Genomic DNA, 12,902 nt, shown 5'->3' with positions numbered 1-12,902 from the left:
AATAACTATGTTGTCGTGACAAAGGTACTACACATATAGCTATCTTTTTACACTGACAAAATGGATCTGAGACACGTCTCTGTAACAATAACAAAAGTACTTTTAGTATTTTTCGCAGCTTCATAAAGAATAGCTCGCTTAATGGCACACGTATCGGAGGTGTAGGTTTATTATGTTTTAGAGAAAGTAGCTGTTGATATAGCTCAACGATATACATGTGTAGTTACACAATAGTAATAGTCTGTACAAAATGAGGTACATATACCTCAAGATATGAGAAGACGTGAGTTTAACAAGAAGTAATCAATCTGTAAAAGAGAACATAAAAATTTCGAAATTTAACCGCATTCAGTCAAATTTAGCATTAAGGATATAACATCCGTTCCCTCTATTACGATTGAGTTTGTTTTTCGTATTTCCTTGCTAATAGTCTCTCTCAGGCTCATGTTGATATTGAACATGTTTATTATTTTGTTCACATCGCCCTGGACCTGCTTCGTGTAGGTGTGCTGTTGTTAAATTTAAGTTCTGTTTGAAAAAAAAAGTAAGCGCATTTCAGTAATACCCAATTACAATGGTGCTTCCTAAAATGCAAATTAGGAAATCATGTTTTAGTTTTCGCAGTGATATCTAATAACATCTTGAAGTTTGTATATAACAGATTTAATGATTATTGATTGACAACAATGTTTTATATCCATCATTTATTTATGTACGGTTCGAAGAACAAAATGATATGTTAATGCATATAATAATAATAATAATAATAATAATAATAAATAATAATAATAATAATAATAATAATAATAATAATAATAATTTATTATTAATATTATTAGCAGTATTATTATTATTATTTTAATTATTTATTTTATATTTATATATTCTACACACACGGAGATGGGTATGGCGACTGAGGGCACACTTTCGATTGAGCCTAATACTTTTGAACATTTCCATGAATTGTACAAAGTTGTAATTCTATAAATTGCGCGCGGCTACGACACGGGGACTAATACGACAGACAACACGTGATCAACGTGTAAGCACGAAGGCCAGTTGGTCACACACATGCTTCCGGAAGTACTAAATATACGTTTGGTACGACTTTGATAAAAACATGATTAACATTGGAAACCAAACATTACATATTACATATAAAGCAGTAAGAAAAGTATTGCGCCGTACATTTTTCGAGCTAATGTTTAATAAAATTAAGTAGTTTAATTGACTTTCGCTGATTTCCGTAGGAACAAAAAAAGGTTAAACACTTACCTCTGTGGGGTAGATCCACCTTGTCGTTGTCAACAAATATACAAGGTGATAATTAGATTGTTTGAAATCAAAAACATTCCGGAAATAAAAGTTGTATAGCCATTTAACAATAAAAGGGTTTACACATTTATAAATCAATTAAAATACCTTAACGTAATGAATATCAGACACACTATAGCGATGGTTCGCCTGACCGCAGCACGCAAGCGGCACACTTTACGACGCGTTGAGGTCAGTGGCAGTGGCAGAATTATATGAACACATCGCTACTTTTGAAGCGAATACTTTAGAGTTAGCAAATATGAACTGAATTCTGTTGTTGAAGCATAATATCGTGCATTCTTCATGTGGATATAATGGAATGTTTTATAATGTGAAAAACAATATCAATAATAATGGAAATACAAAGCAAGTAAAAGGAACAGAATATGCAAGATGCCTGTTTACAATACAAGCATTATTATTTACCAAAAATAAAAGCGAACTATAAGTTTGTTGATCGTTTCTATTATTAACATTCAGTTTAAATGTATACAGCTCGTAAACCATCTCATTGTTTGTAGCTTATGTGATAAACAGAGGTAGCGCTTTGTGCAGTGTGAAATATTTCGTCGCCAACACGTAACAAATGTTTCTCTGTCCTCGATGCGGGGAAGCCGGTGTCATGTTCCACTTAAGGGGAACCCAAACGCTTAAATGCCTTCTTATAAAAGTGATAGGCGAAACTGAATCCGGACACATTGACACTTTGACATGAACCGCAAAACATTATCGACGCACACTATTGCGGGAGCTATGCGTTTATACCGGAGGAATTTATCAACGACTGAATAAGGGATTGTCAATTTGTAAATATCTAAGTAATAATAATATAAGTACACATAAAACAAAAAGGACAACTTATCGGTATTAAAATGCCATATTTTACACGTCAGCACATTCTTTTCTCCATTTTTTCCCCACAATCTTTCGAAATATATATAATCTCCTGCGTAACAACTAACTTTGCTATCACAATGAGAAGCTGTAGTCCTTCTGTAGAAGCTGCCGTCCATAAACAACGTCACGCTGCAATATGGTGAAAGGGTGTGTAAGAAAGAGTGACAAGTTTGTGACATGTGGGAGAGGGAATGTCAGGCCACGTGTGACGTCACACATTTTTTTTATATTTCTTTTTAATTATTTTTTCTCTAAGTAGAATTAAATTACATTAGTCTTAGTTTTATGTCAAAATAGCACGAAATACTAGTAATTATTTCCTGAATGTGTTGTTCACGATTCCTCTCGCTAGTATGCTGTTGCGAAGCCTTGTTTTATGCATAGCATTGTTTTAGTCATGTTGGACGTATGCCTATTTCTATGTTGTCCGCTTCATAAATATGTATCATGTGTAAAAATATTGCATAATCGGAAGATTACTTGAAACTTGGCCTCACCTTTTGGTTATGAAAAGGCAGCGGATAAATAATGTGAATTACATAATTGTAAAGTTGAATTTTTGATTTTTTTGTTTTCAAATTCAATCTAGATCCAGTTACTGCTTCAATGAATAACTGTGACAACATTTTAATATTGTGATAGTTCTTTTACGTGGAAATCATTTTCAATACAGGTAATAGTGAAGTGTGTTTTAGATTAACATTTAATTAGGTGTAAATAAAAAATGGTTCGAACGTGTCACGTACTTTAGGGGGTGGGGCCCGAGATATGTGACAGTTTGTGACATGGGGAGGGAGGCGATTAAACGTGGTCAAAAATAGCGTGACGTACTTAATGGACGGTCCCTAAGAGAATGTGTTAGACTGATATGTAGCCTACCCGGGACCGCGGTGTATAGAATGAACTCGAGACAGGTGTGTTTGAAACTCTGTGGACAGGTAGCATACACGAATGATTGATATCTTACCTACACTGGGGAGTGGTGTGTGGATTACACTGAGCAATGGTGTGTATCCTACACTTGGGAGTGGTGTGAAGCATACACTGGAGAGTGGTGTGAAGCATACACTGGATAGTGGTGTGAAGCATACACTTGAGAGTGGTGTGAAGCTTACACTTGAGAGTGGTGTGAAGCTTACACTTGAGAGTGGTGTGTGGATTACACTGGGCAATGGTGTGTATCCTACACTGGAGAGTGGTGTGAAGCATACACTGGAGAGTGGTGTGAAGCATACACTGGAGAGTGGTGTGAAGCATACACTTGAGAGTGGTGTGAAGCTTACACTTGAGAGTAGTGTGAAGCTTACACTTGAGAGTGGTGTGAAGCTTACACTGGAGAGTGGTGTGAAGCTTAAACTGGGAAATGGTGTGTAACCCACACTGAACAATGGTGTGTAGGTTACGTATGCGCAATAAATTTTCCTTCTTTATTACATATAAAATAGTTGAAGTTCGATATCAATTTTTGCCATTTTTGCGAATTCTATACGCTGTAACTCAAAATATTCACCTTATATTAGGCACACCGGTTTTGACACCTGTGGAGGCGGCCATTTTGGGCTCAAATAGTATGAACTACTTTCAAAGCCGGGAACCATCAACAGAAAAAGAAGAGCACAAAAATGGCTTTTTTTTCTTATTGCTTACAAATATATACCTTCAATTCGATACGTAAAACGTACCATTTGCAATGCATTTTACAAATCCAAGGCAGCATGCACTGAACAATGTGTGCTTAGTATCAAGGTAACTGCATGTAACCCGGCAAACAGGAGTTCCGGTTTGGGGTTATGTAACCTGTAGCTTACATTGTGGGGTGATGTGTAGCCTACACTGGGCAGTGGTATGTAGCTTACATTTAAGGAGTGTTGTGTGGCCTACACTGGTAATGGTGTGTATCTTACACAGGGCAACTGTGTGTAACCTACACTGAACAATGGTGTGTACTGTGTAGCTAACATTGTGGAGCGATGTGTAGCCTACACTGGGAAGTGGTGTGAAGGCTACACTGGTAAATGGCGTGAAACGTACACTGAGGAATGACTTGTAAATTGTAATATTGACTCCTATGTAGACCGGTATTACACTGGGGCGTTGTATTAAGCCTAACGTTTACTTGTTGAAAACCGACGATATTCAAAAATAATGTTACAAGAATCTCACCGTGTTTTTGATTTCCGCTTCTGTGATCTCCAATTATTAATTTCCTCAAAAAGAAAAAGAAAGCCACGAAGTTCTGGTAAATACGATAACACCATGGCGTCCGCACAAAGGGGCAACTGGGGTCAGCTGACCCCCCCCCCCCCTGGAAAATCAGTGAGCAAAAAAGATAGTTGAATATGGAAAAATCTATACGTGTACAATTATGATTCCTGAATTGAAAAATTTGGGTCACAATGACCCCTAGTTAGTTTCACACGAACATCAACTCCCATTTACATGTAAACAAGTCATGGATGTGGTTATTGTACAATTTATTAACTCTCAAAACATTGTTTTAAACATGATTCATTCGTGCGAAATCGAGGGGAGAAGTCAATCAATTAACATTTATTCAGTCCATGAATAGGAAGTGAAGGCGACGTGGGTCTCTTTCGAATTTCTCGATAATTTTTTGAATAAACATATCCTTGTCGGTGTTGATCCAATCCCTGTGAACGCTCATCATGCATAATCCTGAGAGCCTGTCGTCGGACATGGTGGATCTTAGGCCGGGTTTCCATGTCTCCGCGTCCGCGTTCCGTGTCCGTGTCCGCGAAAAAACGAATTGGTTGAAATCTGGTGGAGCTATTCCGCGTTCCGCGTCCGCATTTTTTGTCCACGTATTGCGTCCGTGAAAAATCGCTCGGTAAGCGATTTTTCACGGACGCGGACTCAGTACACGGACGGCAATAAACATGAAAGGTTGACTTTCAAGCATAGATATTAGTGAAAAAAATAATAAATTTAGTAAGGGATCACCCAGAAATATACAACCAACGTATGAAAGAATACAACGACAAAGACATTTCATCAAACATCTGGAGAAGCATAGCCAACGAAATGTCAATTAATGGCGTTTCAGGTAAGTGAGAATAGCAATATGCGAATATATATCGTCTGCATATTGTACACTCTATAATCGCTTTTCAAAAGACACAGTATATATTTCAAAGAAGATATAACGCTATAAAAAGTCGCTATTTATGTTTTTTTTGTCTGAGAGTTCACATACAAGTTTTCAAGTATGTAATACGAATAATCAGTAATGTTTATCAATATAACTATGCTAATTGTCAATAATTCAGCCTGGTGGTAGTATGTGCCGTAAGTTTGACGGTTTCTTGCGGGGTTCCACAAGGGTCAATCCTAGGTCCTCTTCTGTTTTTAATATATGTTAATGACATGTCAGCTGTGATAAAAGACTAGTTATTATTATATGCAGATGATTCAGGAATTTTAGTTTCAGGTAAATGTAAGTCTGTCATTGAAAAAGATTTGCGTCTTGTTAGTCAATGGCTAGTTGATAATAAATTACCACTACATTTAGGTAAGACTGAGTCAATCTTATTTGGGTCTAAACACAGACTAAGGTCCAATTCATCCCTTGATATTACTTGTAATGGCACTGTGATTAATCCAACTTCTTCGGTCAAATATCTTGGAGCTACCATAGATCAATCTCTGTCTTTTGATACTATGGCTCGGTCTGTTTTGCAGAAGGCTAATGCCCGGTTGAAATACTTGTATCGTAAAAAGGACTTCCTTACCCAACATACCAGGAACTCCTTATTATGTCCTTGATTCAATGTCACTTTGATTATTGCTGTTCAATATGGTACCCCGGTCTAACTCAGTTGCTTAAACATAAGCTACAGGTTACTCAAAACAAGCTAATTAGGTTTGTTCTTAATCTTGACGCCAGGTCACATGTTGGTCCACAACACTTTTGCTCTCTTAATTGGTTACCTGTCAGCAAGCGTGTTGACCAGATTATCCTGTGTCATGTTTTCAAGGTAAGAAATGGTTTAGCTCCTGATTATATGGGAGAGTCGTTTATCCCCCAGGATTCTGTCCATTCATATAAGACAAGGTCATGTAGTAAGGGTGCTTTTGCAATCCCAAAGGTCAAAGGTTTTGGTTCTAAGTCCTTCTGCTCTCTTGGTTGCTCCTTGTGGAACAGCTTACCAGCTGACATATCCAGTATAAGAAGATTACCTTCATTCAAAATAGCAGTTAAGAAGTACCTGATGGACAGTTTATAATTTTATCATTTTTATATCATTATTATCTATGTATCATTTTTGTTTCGGTACAGGAATATTTCAATCAGTTCATCTAGATCTAGTCATTTAATATTTTGTATAATTGCTGAAGTTGTGATATTGTTTTTATCAGCTTTCCTTTAATTGATATTAAATTCTTTTTTATTAGGTTGTAAGTACATTGCGTTATGTGTAAGTTTGTGTATTAATTTCAAGTATTTTCTAGCTTTTTTGAAATCCATAAATCTATTTCTTTATATTCCTTTATAGTCTATTCCCTACTGTGAATACAAAATGCGCAACATAGATTTGTACTGTGATAATATAATTAGGCAAATTATCTGTGATATCATTCCATTTAACAATGTGTACTACTATGAACTTTATTATAAGGTTAATGCTTAAAACTCACTTTTTGTTAGTAAAAAGCTCTCTATGTCATGCCACCAGCACAAAGGACCACAATGGAAATAAGAGTCGTTCTTTATTTGTGTTATCCTTGGTGTTTGGTGTGCATGCCATGGTTTATTCATTCTCATGTGTTCTACTTTTCTGTATTATACATGTTGTTTTAAATGTCCATGTATGTGTATTTCATGCCGAAAAAAATCAATCAATCAATCAATTCTTATGATGGCACGTGTCCAGTACCTATGTCTGCGTTTCCGTCTACTAACATGCAGTACTGCCGCATCAGTCATCATAAAAAATGTGTGCTCTTCTAATAACGACATCCTAATCCAAGTACCACCACGTTTGGAATGAGCTTTTTACACGGAAAGGCTAAAATAATAAGCGGATGCATGGAATAGATACTACGTGTCCGTATACAAAACGCGGACACGGAACGCGGACGCGGAGCGCGGACACGGATGCATGGAAACCCGGCCTTAGCCATGTCTTGACTCGTCTCAGCGTGCTAAACGATCGTTCCCCACCGTTCAAGTGGTGGCGGGCAGTATTAGTAATATGATCATCGCCTCACGCACGACAGGAAACAAATCCGTTTTTGGCCTGGGGCGAAGCCCTAAGGCCATAGTAATGATACAAATTTCTGAGACAGTCAGAATTGGCTGGCTGCCAAAACATCCACGAATGAATATATTCCTAAAAGTCCGATTTACCACTTGGCGGTCATTCATGCGCAATCAAGGAAGAGGGACCTATACAAACAAATAGGTCCCTGCAAAGAAGTTCTTCGCGTTCTCAATAACCCGCATTGTAAATACAGCACATCACTAAATAACATGACAGTGTCATTAAACGTGTAAAAATATTATTGAAGCAAAATTGCTAAGCATTGGGTACGACATAGTTTTTATTATTGTTTGCATATTCATGCGAGAATAAGTTCCTCACTTGACGGTCTAGGCCGAAAATATACGAGTGTCTACGGAGACAGTAAGAAGAATTTTTTCTGATACATTTTTTAAGGTATTAGCACTCTAATGAACTTCGTGCAATATCGCCTTCTTTCGTACATATCCGTCACTCCGAACGTTATCCGGGAATGTGCGGAAAACTACGAATATTCTGTAAATACGCTATGAAATACTAAATGTATGATCCGCTAGCTAAATACAATGACAACAAATATGGCCGACATTGTACCTGACAGATTGGGTCGTTTAAAGAAAAAGCAATTTGCTATATTGAAAGAGAAAGATTAATAAAAGTTTTATTATTGTTCGTATTAATGTGACTGGAGTTAATGATAAACGTCAACTAATGCATGGCAATGTTGATATTTATGAAGAAAACGATTCCTGGAAATACGAATGTCAAACGCTTGAAAATTTTGACCACTGTGAAGAATAACGTTTAGAACCCGTGTCACTTACAAAATTTAATATTGTTGGTGAGCAGTAAAAGGGGATAAAGTGGATTTATGCTTGTGTGATGACTGTAGCCGGGTGCCGGTCAACTCGTACCTAAGTCAACTCGCACGGCATAACTGGTCAACTCGCACTTTTCTTTTTGAAGTCAACTTGCACCCCCAAATGTAAAATGATCTGTAGTTTATAAGAAGTTTATAAGTATTAATAATATTATGTCCTTTTTAATAATCTGAATATAAGGTGTATGTCACATTTAATGGCTCTTTTACACTTGTGGTCAGTGAATGTGTGTAAGAGGTGTGAAAGGTCTTGCGTGTTGAGAATTCGTATTGATTTATAACAGTGAAAAGTCTATGTAGAGCTCTATTTCCGTGTTCATGTTTTTTGTTTTTTAATAATTTGTATTCTAATTTCTATTTAATTGTTATAAATTCTATATAAGCTTATATTTTTTACTTTTTTTAATAAGCTATGAAAGATTTTAAAATTTTCATACGTTAGAATGTTTAAGTGATATAGGCATATTACAGTTTATAGGTGTCTATCGCAACCGTTGTTTATTTTTGGTGTTTTCACTTTATATACACGTATATTTGTTAATGCAGCATCAACATACTAAAACAATATCCCGGAAAGAGAAAAAATATGCATTTGAATATTTACCGTACTTTCGTTTTGACAACTGACGACACGCATGATTCGATTTACGATGTGAATCTAAATCTAGTTTTAGTGCAGATTCGTTCATACGACACAAAGACACTATTTTGTTTTACAGATCATTTCGGCTTAGAGGACTAGGTAAGTCATGTAAAATATCGAATATGATATATACTTTTTATAAACAACTGGTGGCAAGATGAGTTGCAGATAATTGGTCAGTAACCACATTTTAACTAACTCTTTTGACCTGTTAATTATTTTCAGCTCAATTCAACAGTGAAAAATGCCGATAATATCACTTGAATTGTTAAATTGGAAATATAATAATAAAACATATGTCACCTAATCAGTCAACAAAGTAACAATACCTGAAAACACCATATCCTATTTCTCACCCCTAAAATTACAATAAACAGCTAATCTGTCAGTCATTCAGAGCTGATTAGGGTACTGATTATCGAGGGGTAGATAAGGCTTTTACGAAAATGCCTCCTCAAAAACATTTATAAACCAAAATCTAAATTATAGAAACAATTATCCCAACAATAAACCATGGTTTGGGTCCAAATGTCACCAATCAAGAAATCAATATCATGAAGCAAAAGCCAAATACAATATTAATAAAAATTGTGATAATAAATTAAGTCTGAAACATGCCAGCAATCATTATAAAAGGACTATCAAATTTTATGTTAATAAAGAAAAACTAAGCACCAGTGCTAAATTACGTGAAATGAATGACAAAAACCCTAAAAAATACTGGAAGTTCATTAGGGGTCTCAAACCAAAAACAAAAGAATCCAGCTCTCCACCACTTGAATCTTTTCACGAACACTTCAAAGAGATAAATAAAAATTCAATAGACGATAACCGTTTCAACAATGATATAGAAGATATACCCAACACAAATGAATTTTTAAATATGGAAATAAGCCAGGATGAAATTTGCAAATGTATACTAAAACTGAAAAATTCAAAAGCACCTAGTCCTTCCGATCACATATTAAATGAATACATCAAATCAACAAAAGATATCTTGCTCCCTTTCTACACTAAATTGTTCAACTGTGTCCTACAAACAGGTATCATCCCACTATCCTGGCTTGAAGGCACTATAATCCCAATTTTTAAAAACAAAGGGAGCCCAACTGAACCGAGCAATTATAGGCCCATAACACTGCTCAGCTGTATGGGCAAATTGTTTACCTCAATTTTGAACCAAAGACTAAACACTTTTCTTGAATTAAATAACATTTTAGAGGAAAATCAAGCTGGCTTCCGTAAGGGTTACTCTTGCGCAGACCATATTTTCACCCTTCATGCATTAATAGAGATAATTAAAAAACGCAAACAAAAACTTTTCTGCGCCTTCATTGATTTTTCGCAGGCGTTCGATAAAGTGTGGAGAGCTGGCATCTGGCATAAAGTACTAGGCACGCAAATTAATGGCAACTTTTTCAGAGTCCTTTTAAATATGTACAGTAACATAAAATCATGCGTTTCCCTAAATGGAGAATGCTCCCAGTACTTTTTGTCAGAAATAGGAGTAAGGCAAGGAGAAAATTTATCACCAGTACTTTTCTCGCTTTTCTTAAATGACCTTCATTCATACCTGCATATAAATGGATCTGTTGGGGTTGAACTTATCAACCCAGATACTGCAATATTGTGGCTTAAGCTTCTGGTCCTATTGTATGCAGATGACACCGTCATTGTCTCAAGTAGTGCCTCTGACCTGCAAAACAGCCTTAACACGTTTCATAATTATTGCAAAAACTGGTACCTAAATATTAATATTACAAAAACAAAAGTTATTATCTTTGGCGCTAGACAAACAAGGAACTTTAATTTTAAATGTGGAAATAACACAATTGAAATAACAAAAACTTATCACTATCTTGGCGTCACATTCTCTAGTAATGGATCCTTCTTAAACGCCCGCAAACATGTAAAAGAACAAGCCTCAAAAGCCATGCACCTTCTTTGGACTCGTGTTAACAATGCAAATTTACCTATCGACTTAGCTTTTAAACTCTTTGATCATACTGTTCTACCCATTCTTACCTATGGCTCAGAAATATTTGGATATGAAAATTTAGAAATATTAGAACAGGTTCACAAAGATTTCATGAGAAAAATCACAAAAGCCCGGCGGTCAACACCAATCAACTTTCTATATGGTGAACTAGGACGCTACCCTTTAAGCATTAATATTAAAACAAAAATGATCTCCTTTTGGAATAGACTTATAACAGGCAAAGAAAGCAAAATATCTTTACTAACTTACCAACATATGTTGTCACAACCAAATTTAAATTTCAAATGGTTAAATAAAATTAAAGAAATCCTTACATCTGTTGGAAGACCAGACATCTGGCAAAACCAAACACAAATTACACAAAACAACATCCACATACAAATAAAACAAACACTAATTGATCAATTTAAGCAATCATGGAACGCTGAACTACAAATAAGCAACAAAGGGCGCATCTACAGCAGTTATAAAAGTAACCATGAGTTTGAGCCTTACCTGATTAAAATTCATCCCGATGAGTCCCAAAGTATCTTTAGATTCCGCACTGCCAACCACCTCCTCCCTGTAGAAACTGGCCGCTATGAAGGCATTCCATTCCATGATCGTCTTTGCAACCTATGTAACACACACGAAATAGCTACTGAAAAACACTATTTAATGACATGCCCTTATTTTGATAACGAACGGCATCGATATTTAGGAAACCAAATAGAAAGGCATGCAACATTTAACGAAATCATGACGCCGTCATCAATATTAGAAATGAAAGAGCTTTCGAAATTTAGCAGAATTATAATGAAGAAATTTATCAGGCATTAGACTATTGCATTGAGTTTTATATCTTCGAAAAACAACAACCACAAAACGCCAATGCCTCCGAACTCACTTGCTTTAATTATTCACGATGCAAGTTTATCGAACGCCTACTGTATAACTTTAAAGCATGATATATTACTTACTCTCCAACTATTAAATGGCTTACCTCAATTCGCGGGTGATATCCAATTAATTTTGCACCGACATCTGTTAAAAACACGCGTCTGTCTAAACCGATAAAAATCACACGAGGTGATCCATAACTTTTAACTGTACACGGTCTCAAACTAGGTCGCAAAGACCCGTATGTTAAATACTGCAGTAGTGCAGTGACGTCACCTGTGATTTACTATAGTCCGCAAATGAGGCTATTCCACGAAATGATCCGCATCGACTCTATAAACACTTACAATTATAATCTATGTAGACGTACCATACACCAGTAAATAAAACACTGTTATTTATCACGTTAATAATTGTGTGATGTTTCTTCTCTGATGAACAATGAATAGCATTTATGTATGTATACTTACATTATCTATTGTTAAATTATTCCTAACATTATGTTGATGTATATTACCAATGACTATGACACTGCTTAAAATACACGAGATTGTGAATGTGAATATCTTGATTATGAAATCGTTTCATGTAAATGATGATAATGTATAGGGTTATTCTGTGCATGCATGATTCTTATGCGTATTATTATCAATATCATTATTATTATTTTTTTTATCATAATAATATTTATTATTATTATTATTATTATTACTACTACTATTATTATTATCATTACTATTATTATTATTATTATTACTATTATTATTACTATTATTATTATTATTATTATTATTATTATTTAATTACTATTATTATTACTAAATTATTGTTTAAGCACAAATGCTATTATTGAAAACCAATGTTAATTTTTATCTCTCCCATTTTGCGAACTTAATTTAAAACTAACAAACAATCAATGTAACTGTTAAAACTGTTAAGTGATTCAAACTGCTTATATAAATATGACTTCCCCCTATACCAAAATGTCCCGTACTTGAACCGGAAACAAACAATGTATTTTGTACT

At 35.3% G+C, this 12,902-nt stretch overlaps 1 long non-coding RNA gene across 1 annotated transcript; it reads right to left on the bottom strand.

Annotated features, from left to right (window-relative positions):
• Positions 1–10,502: 10,502 nt before the first annotated feature.
• Positions 10,503–12,382, bottom strand: LOC127862960 (uncharacterized). The gene is made up of 3 exons (XR_008040878.1): positions 11,980–12,382; positions 11,493–11,612; positions 10,503–10,694 (listed from the first exon to the last, which is right to left on the bottom strand). It is a non-coding gene; the product is annotated as an uncharacterized LOC127862960 (long non-coding RNA).
• Positions 12,383–12,902: the final 520 nt, after the last annotated feature.

Source organism: Dreissena polymorpha, chromosome 16, assembly GCF_020536995.1.
Source record: "Dreissena polymorpha isolate Duluth1 chromosome 16, UMN_Dpol_1.0, whole genome shotgun sequence".
Lineage (NCBI taxonomy): Eukaryota > Metazoa > Mollusca > Bivalvia > Myida > Dreissenidae > Dreissena > Dreissena polymorpha.
The sequence above is the reverse complement of the archived record's forward strand: the minus strand, read 5'-3'. Positions and strand labels throughout refer to the sequence as shown.